This window comes from Cebus imitator, unplaced genomic scaffold (assembly GCF_001604975.1).
Source record: "Cebus imitator isolate Cc_AM_T3 unplaced genomic scaffold, Cebus_imitator-1.0 Scaffold57, whole genome shotgun sequence".
NCBI lineage: Eukaryota > Metazoa > Chordata > Mammalia > Primates > Cebidae > Cebus > Cebus imitator.
This window is the reverse complement of record NW_016107372.1, coordinates 7,776,155-7,790,614: the sequence shown is the minus strand read 5'-3', so window position 1 is coordinate 7,790,614 and position 14,460 is coordinate 7,776,155.

Below are 14,460 nucleotides of genomic sequence, written 5' to 3'. Positions count from 1 at the left end.
TCTGGAAGAGATAAGTGCATGAAATGGCCAAGAAATTTTTGTTAAGAAATAAAAGAAAAGCATGTAGTCACTTTCTTGAGCAAACACCAAAGAAATTATAAGGCTATGGTAATTTTTTAAATATAGTTTTGAATCAGAAGTAAACAAATAGAGGAAGTTCACAAAATACAGAATCTGGAAATAGACAAATATACCCACATTTGTATGAAAATTTATAACTAATTATATTCCAAGTCATTCTGGAAAGAAAAGATACTACACTAAATAGTACTGTAGCCACTAAAAGTCTATTTGGAAGTGGTGTATATATGTGTGTATATCTAAACATGCATGTGTAGACAGGTATATGTGTGTACATGTGTATGTATATATGTATACATGTATGTATATGTATGGCTCTAGATATAGATTATATATATAATTATACATATATAGATTATATGTATAATTATACATATATAATTATATATATAATCTATATCTAGAGCCATACATATATGATTATGTATCTGAGAGCCATACATATAATCTCATTTTATATATACATATATAATATATATATATTATATTGTATATGTTATATATGTGTTATATATTATATATTATATATATGTATATATAAAATGAGATTTCTTACATCACACTGTACATGAAAGGAATTTCTAGATGGAGTAAAGAACCAAAACTTTAAGAAGGAATGAGTACCATAGAATACTAGTGTATGAGAGAACACATTCAAATTGTTGGATATTAAAAATACCTACCAGAATAACTACCAAGAAGGTCATATAAAAAAATCTAGGAAAAGTTTTCTAGATACTGTCTTTTTGTTATTTGCCCAAAAAAGAGTACAAGTAAATTTAATAACTAAATGATGATTGAAAGGAAAATTGACAACATAAAGAGTGGATACTGTAATATTTAAAATATATAAATAGCTACTGGTTAAAAAAAATGGTCAATAAGCAAATAGAAAAATAGACAAAACACATGAACAGGTAATTCCCAGGAGACAAAATACCAACTCCAATTAGCATGTGAAAAGATACCTAACCTAGAAAGTAATAAAGTAATCTTGCAAATTAAAACAATGGATGCCAAGTTGTGCCCATCAGACTGGCAGAAATAGAAAAAGTTTATAATTATTAATGCAGGCATATATATAGGTAAATTGGAACTTGTAGCTTGATAGAGAGTACAAATTAAACCTTGTAACTATAACTTGGTGTCAGAAAACAAAATTAAAATATACATGTCTTTTAACTTAGAAATTCCAACTCTAGGTATCTAACATACAAAACTATCCAAGACACATACAAACAGATACTTATATAGGGAAGTCAATAGTTAATATTATTTGCAGTATAAAAAATTATTGCAATCTATTTATAATAGTCTAAGCATTATATAGCATATGACAGATGTATTCTATGAAATACTACTCAGTCATGGAAAATAATGAGGAAGCTATAATAGTCTGATATTAAAACATTGCCAAGCATGATTGTTGTTAGAAGCTAACCAACATGCATTTTTTTCTTTTCCCTCCTGACTGAGCTCCAATTTCACTTAACGTAGCAATGTGCCCAGGTGAAGACTTCCTTGAGAAACGGATAGGTAAATTTGCGCAAACAGAAGTTTGTGGTTTCTGGAAAAGCTTACTAAGAGGGATTAGCTGGTTAAATTATATTCTCTCCACCAATTTCTTCCTTATTCTTGTCTATATTAGGGATACAATGGCTAGCTCCTGTAGCTATCTTGAATTATAAGATGATCTTGAAAGTGAAAGCCATGTGCTAAGAATCGCATATGGAAAGGGTAAAAATGGAAGGAGTGGAAAACAAAAAGCATTTTTTAGGACAATATGTATAAAATATCTGATCTGGGTTTTTTAAAACCATGCAAATGTATAGAAAAAAGTTTTTAATGATATGCTCAAATTGGTATTTTTTTTTATGGAGAAAATAGTGTATTGTTATGAATTTAATGTTATGGGTTATGGAGACCTTCTTTTTTGATCTTTTTAAATGGTTTTAATTTTTAAGAGCTTATTACATGCTATATGAAACTTTTAAAATACCTAAATATATGTAACCTTGTATTTTTAGTACAACTTTAATTCTGAATACTCATTTATATTTGATTCTTTCAAGTGCTGCAATTTTGATAAAATGACACTAAAGCCAAAAGAGACCTTACAGATTTTCCAGTTCTGTCTAAAAAATTGACAGGCATGTCCATCAGCCTAGAAAAGTGAATAACAGGCCTCAAAGAAATGCAGCTACCTGACAGTGTAGGTCTGGAAGAGCTAACTAATTAAAACTTAATTTGGAAAGACTAAATTAATTAAAAACGTAATATAATTCAGGTGCTCTGTTGCGTATTTTATCATTTATTCTTCATTTCAACCTTATATGTTACCTATAATATCTGCAATGTTATAGATGAGGAAAGTAAATTTTGAATAGTTTATGTAATCAATTTCCCTGAGGACATACATCAATTAAGGAAGGAACCAGGATTCAAAATCTGATCTACTTGCTTCAGACTCTTTCCACTTCACTGCATTGCCTCCCACACAACCCCTTGTGCAAACACTGTAAACAACAGCAAGGCCTACTAGCTCCCAAGTTAATTTCCCCCATTATTATTTATTTGCTAAGTGTTATACAGCAGCCACCAGAGAACCCCATCCCTAGGGAACCTGTCGCTCTAGACTGCGCACCTAGCCTGCCCACGTGGACTGCCTGATTTAAAGTTGGTCCCACGTTGCCAACAGAGGAATGTCAGTTGTTCCATTAATTGAAATGACATGACGTAAAATATCAGTGATGCATGGCAAAAAGGCTCCCAGAAAACAAGGAAACATTGATGAGAGATGGGCCAGGGATTTCAGTTTCAAGAGGCAATATCCTCCACTGGGTCTCTGCAAATCAGTAAGTGCTTGGTTGTCAAGAAAAGTAACAACGACTTCAGAACCACGGGCAGTCTGATTTTCTCAGCGGAAGCCAACCCTGTGACAATGCGAAGCCCCAGAAGAGAGATTTCATAGCACAATGAGAAATTAAAGAAATTCTGAAATTCTCTGAACTTTCTTTCTTTTGTCATCATACGGTTTTTCCCCCCCATTTATGTCTGTGTTTGTTTTAATAGTTTTAAAAGCTTTCTTTTCCCAAACCTTCATTCAAAATCCATACCCAGGAAGATTTGACATGTTCAATTTGGAGAACACCTGTAAATAATACAGGATTTATAAGAAAAGATCAGTTATCAGATTCAGAGTACACTGTCTTAACCAGGATAAATAAAAATGTTTCCATACTGATGTAACAAAAATAAACCATACATGCCGTTTTAGAATAATGATTCTACCAGAGTATTAGAATATCATATCTTTATACATGAAGGGAGAGGAAATAAATTCAAAATTTCTAATGGCTAATAAACCAAAGAAAAATTATTTAGCATATCTTCCAAAATTATGGACATTAATATGTATATTGTTATCCATAACAACCAATTAACATAACACAATTGACAAGCTTGATCTAACAGCTATACACGGAACTCTGCATACAATGATTAGAGAATAAAATTGAGTAGGCCACAGAGTAAGTCCCAATAAATGTCTAAGAGCTGTATTTCACCACCAGCCCATAAAGTTTGAAATCTATTTTTTCAATGATAACTGTCTTTTAAAACATTATGTAAATACTTAGAAATTTAAAAACGCATGTATAGATAATATATGGCTAAAAGAAGAAATCATAAGAAAAAAATCAGAAAATACCAGAAACTGAACTACAAATGTCTCAGGGCTCTACCTTACCTGCCTTCCTTCCTCCTCTTTGAGAAGAATCTTGTCTTAGTCATTTACTCCTCAACATGAATCTCAGGCCATGAGCTCCCTGCCTTGGGGAAATCTCCATTTAAAGTACAGCAGCGTCATAAGGGCCTAGACAATGAGCCAGTCTTGTGGGTTCAAATTTTGGTTCTGCTCTTTACTAGCTATGTGACCACGGGTAAGCGACTTGTCCTCTTCGTGCCTCGTTTGCCTCATCCAGAAAATGGGAATAGCAATAACTATATCCAAAATTGTAATGATGATTGAATATATCTAGCAGTGTGTGTGTGGTGTGTGCATACTGTTAGAATCGTGCCTAACATAAAATAAGCACAACAAAGTGAAGTGGTTTTTGCTCTATTTGTTGCTAGCAGAATTATCAGTAAAGAGGTAGAGATGGTATTGAGGGACAGGTTGTTCTTTACAAAAGCCCTAAAATCCTATTTTCAGGCAGCTTTCTTCTCTGCCTATCATTGAATTCAAACCTGTACGTTAGTTCCCAAAATTAAAAAATCATCACTTTTCTTTCCATCCCATACTATCACGGACTTTGTCTAGGACTTGGCAATGTTTCCTTGAATGACTGGTAATTCTTCCATTCTGGAATTTTAATCTGCAAGCCGTCCTCAAGTCAGAGCCAGAGGAGACAGACAATATTGAAGAATTCTAGGATCATCCCATTCAACAAACTGCCTCAGCAATATATTGATGTTTCATGAAGAATTAATCCCAATAGAGAATAAAGAATTATGTTTTATTCAAATCGAATTTCAAATCGGGTTGGACAAAAAGTACCTGGGTAATACACATGGTATTTGTTTACAGTATGCATCCTTTTAATCAAGAGCAAAAAATCTCCCAAGTGAGAAGAGGCTCTGATTGTTGCCTTTGCTTTGCCAAGCCTGCAAGAAGAATATCAGCAGCATCTGAAGAGGTGAAATTGGTTCTTTATTTTCTTTACATGGGCCCTGAAGGGCGAGACCTCTCATTTCAAAGGTGATGGAGCTCTCTCTCTCTCTTCTCCCTGCAGGTGTCATGTTGGAGTGGACACTTCCATCATCTGTGTTTAGCAATTACTCGTTGCTTCCCATGTGTGGGAGGAGGGATGATTCATCGGGTTGTTTAGAGCGAATCCAGGACAAAAAAGCAGCTTCTGTGCCTTTCCGTCTGCCTTCCAGAGACAGCCTGATATTCTTTCTCAATCCCTCTTTCTCTCTCTCATTCTCTCCCTCTCTCATTTGCCCTCCCTCTCTCCCTGCCTCCAGCTCCACTGCCTATAAACATATGAGTAAATCAGGCTTTTGCTGCTCTATTTGTCTGGCTGTCTTCAATTTGGGGTGAAAATCAGGGAAGGGGCCTTTTAAAATATACCCAGGGACCCTGCCTTTCACAGTAAAAAGCAATTTGACTGCCCATTATAAAGGCTCCTGTGAGCCTTCCAGTTCTTTGTAAGCATAAATTACTACCAAGAACTGTGAAGGAAAAGGGGTGAGTCTACACCTCTAATATAGTCACACTTACTCCTATTTTATAATTAGGAGTATTAAACAGTTTATACTAACTTGGTTTTTTTCCCAATACATAATTATTTAACTTATAATGTTGAAAAGATGAGTAAGAAACAGCTTTGCCATAATAGCGTTTCCTGGGATGGTCTTTATATGAATTCAAAGTATCATTTGAGTTATGTTCCTTGATTCTAGTAATTTCAAACCATTTACTATAACACAACTGAAAGAAACATTCTCATGAATCCGGCCAGATTAGATATTGACATTTCTTAAGAAAATGCCAAAAAAAAAAAAATCAGAAAACTGTACATGAAAAAAATAACCCATAAATGAAACAATGGGTAAATACACCAATGATAGAAAACCGAGGCACCCAGTGAAGGTAAGATGCAAATCACTAGAATTTTAAACAAAACTTATTCGTGCCTCAGGTCCTCTTCAAAAATAATAGATTAAAAAGAAATTATGCAGTTGAATAAGAGCTTTATGGGAATGTCCTCTAATGGAACAATTTTTTTTTTCAGAGTAATTGCAAAGAAAGCAATTTGGTGGTTTCTACTGAATAGCACAGAATAATTTAAGGAGGCAAGAGCACCTGCCCTCCATAAGGGATGACCCTCTTACTGGGAGAGCTGCCTCCGCATTGCAATCATGACTGGGGGCATTCCAGACGCCCACTATGGCTTTGATTAATTACTTTCCTTGTATTCTATCTTATTAGGTACATGCACTGAGAAATGAGGACTAAATTTCTCAGAAAATAGGTTCTGTTGAATCAAAGGCTTAAAAATAGTATTGAAATGTGGTGAATAACAAGAAAAAGAGACTGACATGGTAGCTTGCCCCCTGTAATCCTAGCACTTTCGGAGGCTAAGTTAGGTGGATCACCTGAGGTCAGGAGTTCGAGACCAGCCTGGCCAACATGGTGAAATCCCGTCTGTACTAAAAATGCAAAAATTAGCCAGGCATGGAGGCACATGCCTGCAATCCCAGCTACTCAGAAGGCTGAGGCAGAATAGTTGCTTGAACCCAGGAGGCAGAGGTTGCAGTGAATTGAAATCATGCCACTGCACTCCAGCCTGGGCAACAGAGTAAGACTCTATCTCAAAAATAAAAATAAAAATAAAGAAAAAAGAAAAAGGGAAAACAATGGTTGTAATGAGGATCTCAACAGCTGTATTCACAACATGGGATCACCTAAAACCTGTGTGCTTCACCCCAACTCTTATGATAAAAGTTTAGGCCAAATTCAAGTCTTCATTAACTGTCTGATGTGTATGGCCCTCTGTGAACAGGAAATGAGAACTTCAGATAAGCAAACAAACATATGTTTAATAACTTCATGTAGTCCCTGATAGTTAGGCTAGTTAGAGAAAGTAGTTTTGGATAAGCAGCTGTTACCACTGGAAAGGGACAGAGTTTGTATGATGTTTTATATAGACCGGAAAAATTTGGAGGATACTTAGCACTTAGATTGGCTTGAAGAGCAGTAAACAGCAGGGATCCACAGGGAAATTAATGAGTATAACTCTCTAAATGTAGCTGTTCCTGCTCCTCTTTTGCCCTCACTGACCTCCCACTCTTTGGCTTCCATCCACAACACAACTCCTGGTGATCAGAAACCCCAGGTCCAACATTTGGTGAATACATTTGGTTATTCATTTATTCATTGACTAACTCAGAAAATAAAGATGGAGACTGGCTATGTACCAAGAATTGTTGGTTCCCAACTGCTCACTAATTGCTTTGTTTCTACTATCATTCCAGCTAACCTAAAGTTCTTCAGAGGCCACAGAACAGGTCTTTCGCTTTATTATAATTTCTCATAGTGCCTGGGCAGTGCTGGGCACAAAAGAGGTGATCAGCACCAATGCCCAGAATGTTGCTCCACAGTGTCCTCAGAATAAAAGTCAAATCCCTCAGCCTGACTCGAAAAGGACCCTTCACCTTACCCTGCCTTCTTTCAGCTTCATTTCTCATCTCTGACAGCACCCACCTTATTAACCCTGTGTCCCCAGCATACTAAGTTTCTTGCAGCGTCTGAATTTGGGTCACACTCTTGATTTGGAATTTTTCACATGCGATTCCCTCTTGTAGCATCACTCTTCCCTTCTTCCCTGTCACCTGGATAATAGCACTATTGACTTGACTCAAATGTTCCTTTTCTGGGAGGCTTACCCTGAGACCAAAAGATACAGTCAGCACTCCTCCTGGGCACCTCTATAATGGCCTATACCCACCACTGTGGTATCACTGTAAGATAAAGGCTTTATAAATGCCCATTCACTTAGACTGCCTGAAGCTACGGGCTGTGCCAACCTCACAGTTGTGTCCCTGGGAACCAGCAGTCCTTGGCACCATAGACAGACTCCATATTTATTTTCTGAGTTAGTCAACGAATGAATGAATACCCTAGCCTTAGTGGGTGGTTCTCAGTGATCTCTGCTAACAGAAATTCTCATGCTCAAAAGATTTTAAATATTTAATCTTTCATCCTAGATATTCTACTTTAGGAAGTAGGTTGCTCATTCTGACATATAGTGACACGACCTAAAGGTTGTCCTGGCAGCTGAAAATTAGAATGCAATTCTTTATATAATTGCAAGATGTGGTGTCAATGAAGTAATGTGCCTGCTATAGAAACGGAGATTTTTGCTTTTTTTTTTTTTTTTTTTTTTTTTTTTTTTTTTTGTGTTTTTTTTTTTTTTTTTTTTTTTTTTTTTTTTTTTGAGACAGGGTCTTGCTCTGTCACCCAGGCTGGAGCGTAGTGACTCACTACGACTTTGACCTCCCAAGCTCAAGTAATCCTCCCATCTCAGCCTCCCAAGTAGCTGGAACCACAGGCATGTGCCACCACTCCCAGCTAATTTTTTTTTAAGAGATGGGGTCTCACTATATTTTCCAGGCTTGTCTTGAGCTCCTGGTCTCAAGCAATCCTCCACCTCAGTCTCCCAAAGTTCTGGGAATACAGGCATGAGCCACCACACCCAGCTTATAGGAAACATTTTTTAAAAGTCCCTATATAGCTTCACACAAAAATCATCATAAAGCTTTCAATATGATACCTTATACACAGAAGTTACTTAGTAAATTCTTACTTTGAATGAATGAATGCCCAAAATAACTCTTGCTCAGGAAAACACTTTGCAAATAAAATTGGCAAACATCCATGAAGTCCTCATTCATAGATGGAGAAAGCTGAACAAGTTGAGACAAACTTGGAGGTTTAGTTTGAAAATGACTTACAAAACAGACATCCAAGTGCTTGATTTAAATGGCTTATTTAACTTAGCAACAAATTTAATGTGCTTTTAATTTTTTTATGTTTGTGTGGGTATTATAGTAAGTATACAATGTCTTAATTACAGTTGTCAATTGATTTTTTTTTTCCTCCTACCCACTTTGTAGTCAGGTAGTCAGGTAGCCAGGTGGAGCATCTAGTCTCCTGGCCCTTTCCGGCCTGATAAATTGCATGCTGATATTTTCCCTTCAGCATTTTCATCTTTTTTTGAGACAGAGTTTCCCTCTGTCACCCAGGCTGGAGCTCAGTGGTGTGCTCTTGGCCCACTGCAAACTCCGCCTCCATGGTTCAAGAGATTCTCCTCCCCTTCAGCATTTCAAAGGGTGGAGGAAATTGGAGGCACCAAATGCCATTTTGTTCTCTTTTCCTGAGGCTCTTCTGTAAACACCCCAGAGTGTTTGCTGTACAAATAATATTTCTGGCCTGGCCCTGATTTTCTGAAATCTGCAGGAAACATTGGTCTAATCAAAGATTATTGAACTCTGTTGACATTCTGAAAATCACCACTCATGACTCAAGAATCCAAATGATGCCAAAGGGAAGACAGTAATCTAAGCAAACTCATCCTTTAAGGGGTTTGAATTAAATTTTCAAAATGTGAGAGATAGAATAATGGAATTGTAAATACTTAACCCTAGATTACAAAGAGGACATTGACATTAATATTAATAGAAACTTTGCAAATAGATTTTCTTTCTTATCCAGAAGGCATGAGTCCTTTGGGATCCCTCATGTCCAAGTTGCCTTTATTTCTCAATTACCTTCTGACACAGTAAGTATTTTTTTTTTTTTGAGACAGAGTATCGCTTTGTTGCCCAGGCTGGAGAGCAGTGGCATGATCTTGTCTCACTGCAACCGCTACCAGCCAGGTTCAAGTGATTCTCCTGCCTCAGCCTCCTAAGTAGCTGGGACTACTGGCGCAGGCACCATGCTTGGCTAATTTTTGTATTTTCAGTAGAGACAAGGCTTCACCATGTTGGCCAAGCTGCTCTTGAACTTCTAACATCTAGTGATCTGCCCACCTTGGCCTCCCAAAGTGCTGTGATTATAGGCATGAAACATCGCATCCGGCCTGTGCCACAGTATTTAATTGAAATTTTTTAACTCTTAAATTTAGAAGAATGTGGAAGGCAGATAACTATGACGTGCAGTACTAAAGCTAAAAAAAAAAAAAAAAAAAAAAAAGGGAAGAAAATCATAAAGAAATATAAAAGCCCAAATATTGGTATAGATGGAAACTAAACAATCTTTTCAATCCCTTGTAAAGCTCAAGAAGAAAAACTTCTTCATACCCAGTCCAATGAAGTGAAAAATGATCTCAATCACTATTTTATAGAATTGATAGACTCTTCAAATATCAATGTTTTAAGAAAGAATTTGAGAATTTAGCTTTAAATGACATCAGTAATAATTGATAACAAACTCTAATTGTGTAACTCGTTTAACAAAGCCACATACTTAATAAACTCATGGAATAGTCAGAATAGTTTTTCTATTTCTTAGATAAAATGAGTGGCTGAGTTGTAAGCATGTTTTGCCTTCTCCCACTAAGTGCAAAGAAAAATGTTCCTCTGGCTACCAGTGGAGTATAAAGGAAAATACATTACTTTTTTGCCAATGTCATTTTAGTTTAGTGATAAGCTAACATCATTTTGTACTAGGGAACTGAGTTTCTATGAAAAGAAAATAGATTGTTTCTCTTGCTCAGAGATGGGAGAGCAGAAGGAATGAAGTGATAGATTCCTCTACCTCAGGCTCCATGAGTAAGCTTGTTGTCAGTCTCCCAGATTCCATGTGTGAATACAGGAAACACCTCCGGTACAGCCCAAAATGTCCTAGCCATACCTAACGTGTCCTGGATTGATGCAGCAAATCTTTAGATTATTCATTCTTATGTGAGACTTTTATTCCCTTTTGAAATGAACATTTCCAAATAGCTTTCTTCATTTCATTGCTTGATCAGCAGTAAGCTGCAAGTGCTTCTAATGTTCCGGTGGGAAGAGAAAAGAGATTTATTATTATTTTAAAACTATTCAACTTAGGAAAGTTGACCCTCTAAAAGATAGACTCAAAGCATAAATAAGTATCAGAAAGGAACTTCTTTTTCCCATCTCTGGTTTTTGTGAAGAGGAATTTTCCCTGAGCCCTTTAAGCTTCTGGACCAAAACTTCTCTCTAGAAATATATTAGGTTACCTATAGGTGAGCAATACCACTGGCCTTGGGTGGAATTAATCCATCAAAAGCCATACACATGGCATTTCATCTTTTTCTTCTTCCTCCTCCTCCCTAGACCAGTGTGAGGCAATGAGTTTTTACAGATTAAACCTTGCCCTGGACTGAATCCCAGTCACTAAACTGAGTGTGCAGAGGAAGTAACAGCACTTTGGATTCATCACTAAGCTACAATAGCATTACCTTTATCAGTAATAAAGATAAATATTTTTCTGGGAATGCGGGCTCCTTTTTTTTACATTCTCAGTTTGATTTTTAAAAATTCATGCAGGAAAGAAGGGTTCTACTTATTGGACTTTCCTCAAAAATCTCACCAGGAAGAGTCTACTGTATTCAAGTATTAAAATAGGGGAAAGTGGGTTTAGAACACAAGCCCGCTGTGGTGGGCAGAATTTTAGGATGGCCCCCGCATTTGGTAGCCCCTTGGTGTCCCTGCAGTGTATGGTCTCCTTCCCTTGAGAATGGGTGGCACTAGTGAATATTTTGGGTTATCATTCCTGAAATTAGGTTACTAACAAGTTGGCTGGAGTTAATAAAAAGGAAGTTTATCCTGGGTAGGTCCAACTAATCAGGTGTTCTCTCTGAAAGAATGTGAAGCTTTAGGGAGACGCGATGCTGCGGGCCTGGAAGAAAAGCAAACAGCCATATTGCAAATTGCCAATGGAGTGGCCGTATAGCTAGAACCCAGGGAAAATGCCTAGGAGCTAACAGCAATCTCCAGCCCAAAGCCAGCAAAGAAAAACTGTAAACAAAACAAACAAACAAAACAACAACAAGAAGAAAACAAGGACCAGAGTTCTGCAACTGCAAATAATTGAATTCTGCAACTGCAAATAATTGATTTCTGCCAACAGCATAAAGGAGCTGGGAAGAGTACCTCAAACTCCAGGTGAGAATGCAGCCTTAGCTGACACTCTGACATCTGCCTGTGAGACCCTAACAGAAAACCCAGCTGTGCCATGCCCCTATTTCTCACCCATGGATATTGTAACATTAAGAAACATACGTTGTTTTAATCCACCAAGTATTTGGCACTTTGTTATGCAGCGATATAAAACTAACACAGCCATTAAACATTGACCATTCCCTTCAGATGGTTGTGTCTAAAAAGCTTACGAGCCATTTGTTTTGAATTGAAAAGCAGCTTCTAGAGAAGCAAATTTATAACTCTTAAAAAACATAACATGATATTTTATATACATAGTGAGATTTAAAGGGTGACATCTGAGAGGAAAAGGGTAGCAGGGAACTAACATGCATGTCCCAGAGCTGTGTGCCCCAAGTCCGGATCACAGGCCTTAGAATGGCATGTAAGTGCATCATCAGCAAACAAAAGAATGAAAGCCCCATTGAGGCAGGGTATCATAGTATGGGAAGGATACAACATCACAAGCCATCAGTAAAAATATTAAGAAATAAGGGGCAAAGCTTGGAAATGGAATTGTGCACCAATCTGATATAAGAGGAGAAACTCAATGGCCTGTAAGAAGAAAAGAAAATAAATCAAAAGGGCAAAAGACTCACCAAGTTAAGATGGTAAAGATTTCTACTAAATGTAACTTAACATCCTTTTTTTCTTTTTTTTTCTAGAGATGAGGTCTCGCCATATTGTCCAGGCTGATCTGGAACTCCAGGGCTGAAGCAATCCTCCCTCCTTGGCCTCCCAAAGTGTTGGGATTACAGGTGTGAGCCACCACACCCGACCCACAATGTAACTTAAACTCTAAGGTGTAAAAAAGAATCTAGTTACAGTCATACAGCCAGGGCAGAGGAAGCATTATGTACTTCAAATACAAACATAACTCAAGTGTTGAGCCATCAAGACCCTGGATCACTGAGTCCAAGGGGAACCCAAGTCAATTTGGTGTAACATTTAAAAGAGAAAGGATGAACTAGTTAACTAAAAAGGGTTAAGTGAATAGCTACATGTAAAAGATAATATTAGGACCCTGTCTGACATCACATTATTAAAAAAAAAAATCCAGAAGAACTAAAAGCCTATGTGTATGCAAAAAATTTGTTTAACTTTTGGAAGAAATTATAGAAGATTTCTATAAGGAGGACAGAAAAGGATTTTGTAAACAAGTATTAAATTGTACAAACTATAAAGAAAAAGTGAGATTAAACTACCTTAAAAATCAAAGATCTTATGCACAACATAAGACATCATAAGGAAAGTTAAAAGACATACTGCCTAAAAGAAGATATTTTAAAACCATATAACTACCAAGACTGAATTATAAAGAACTAGAAAATCAGAACAGACTAATTAAAGAGACTGAATCGATCAAAAACCTTCCAAAAAAGAAAAAGCCTAACCCCAGATGGCTTGACTGATGAATTCTACCAAACATTTAAAAACGAACAATGCCAATCATATTCAAACTCTTTCAAAAATTGAAGAGGAGAAAACATTTCCAAACTCATTTTATGAGGCTTGTATTACCCTTATACCAAAGCCAGACAAGAACACTGCAAGAAAGGAAAATTCCAGGCCAAATGCCTCATGAACATAGATGCAAAACTCATCCACAAAATACTAGCAAACCAAATTCAACAGCACATTAAAAGAATTATACACCACAATCAAGTGGGATTTATTTATGAGATGCAAGAATGGTCCAACATACACAAATCAATGAAGTGATATATCACATTAACAGAATGAAGGATAAAAACTATATCATCATCTCAGCAGATGCAGAAAAAAAATTTGACAAAATTCAACATCCTTTCATAACTAAAATTCTCAATAAATTACGTGTAGATAAAATGTACCTCAACATAATAAAGTCCACATATATCAGGCCTACAGCCAATATCATACTCAACAATAAAGAGTTGAAAGTCTGTCCTTTAAGAACAAGAAAAGGATACCCACTCTCACCACTTCTACTTAACACATTACTGGAAATCCTAGAGAAAGCAAGCAAGGTAAAAGTCATCCTAGTCAGCAAGAAGGGAGTAAAATTGTCCCTGTTGACAGTTGATGTTATTTTGTATATTAAAGGCTCCAACAAAAAAGAATCTTAGAACTAATCAATAAATCCAGAAAAATTGTAAATACAAAGCTAACATACAAAATAAGTAGCATATCTAGACTCTGATAATTAGATAATAGAAAAAGAAATTAAGAAAATAATCCCATTTACAATAGCATTAAAAAAAAGTACTTAGAAATAAATTTAACTAAAAGGTGGAAGAGCTGTAGATTGAAAACTATGCAACATTGATGAAATAAATTGAGGACACAAATAAATGGAAAAATACCCCCCAGTGTTCATGACATTGGAGGAAAAAAACCTCTAGGGTATTGGTGGTGATGTGGAGAAATGGGAATCATACATTGCCAATGAGTGTATTGTTCCAACCATTTAGTAGAGCAAGTCCCAGAAGTTGATGTTGCGCCTGTCCTTTAGCCCAACAATTTGTGTTTTTGTAGCTGTCTAACAGAAACTCATAAAAATAAAGAAGCATATTCAAAAATGTTCATGCAATTTTTGTGATACTAAAACAGTAAAAGCAACCTTACTATTCACCAGTCAATGAAAAACACAGCTTCAAAGCACTA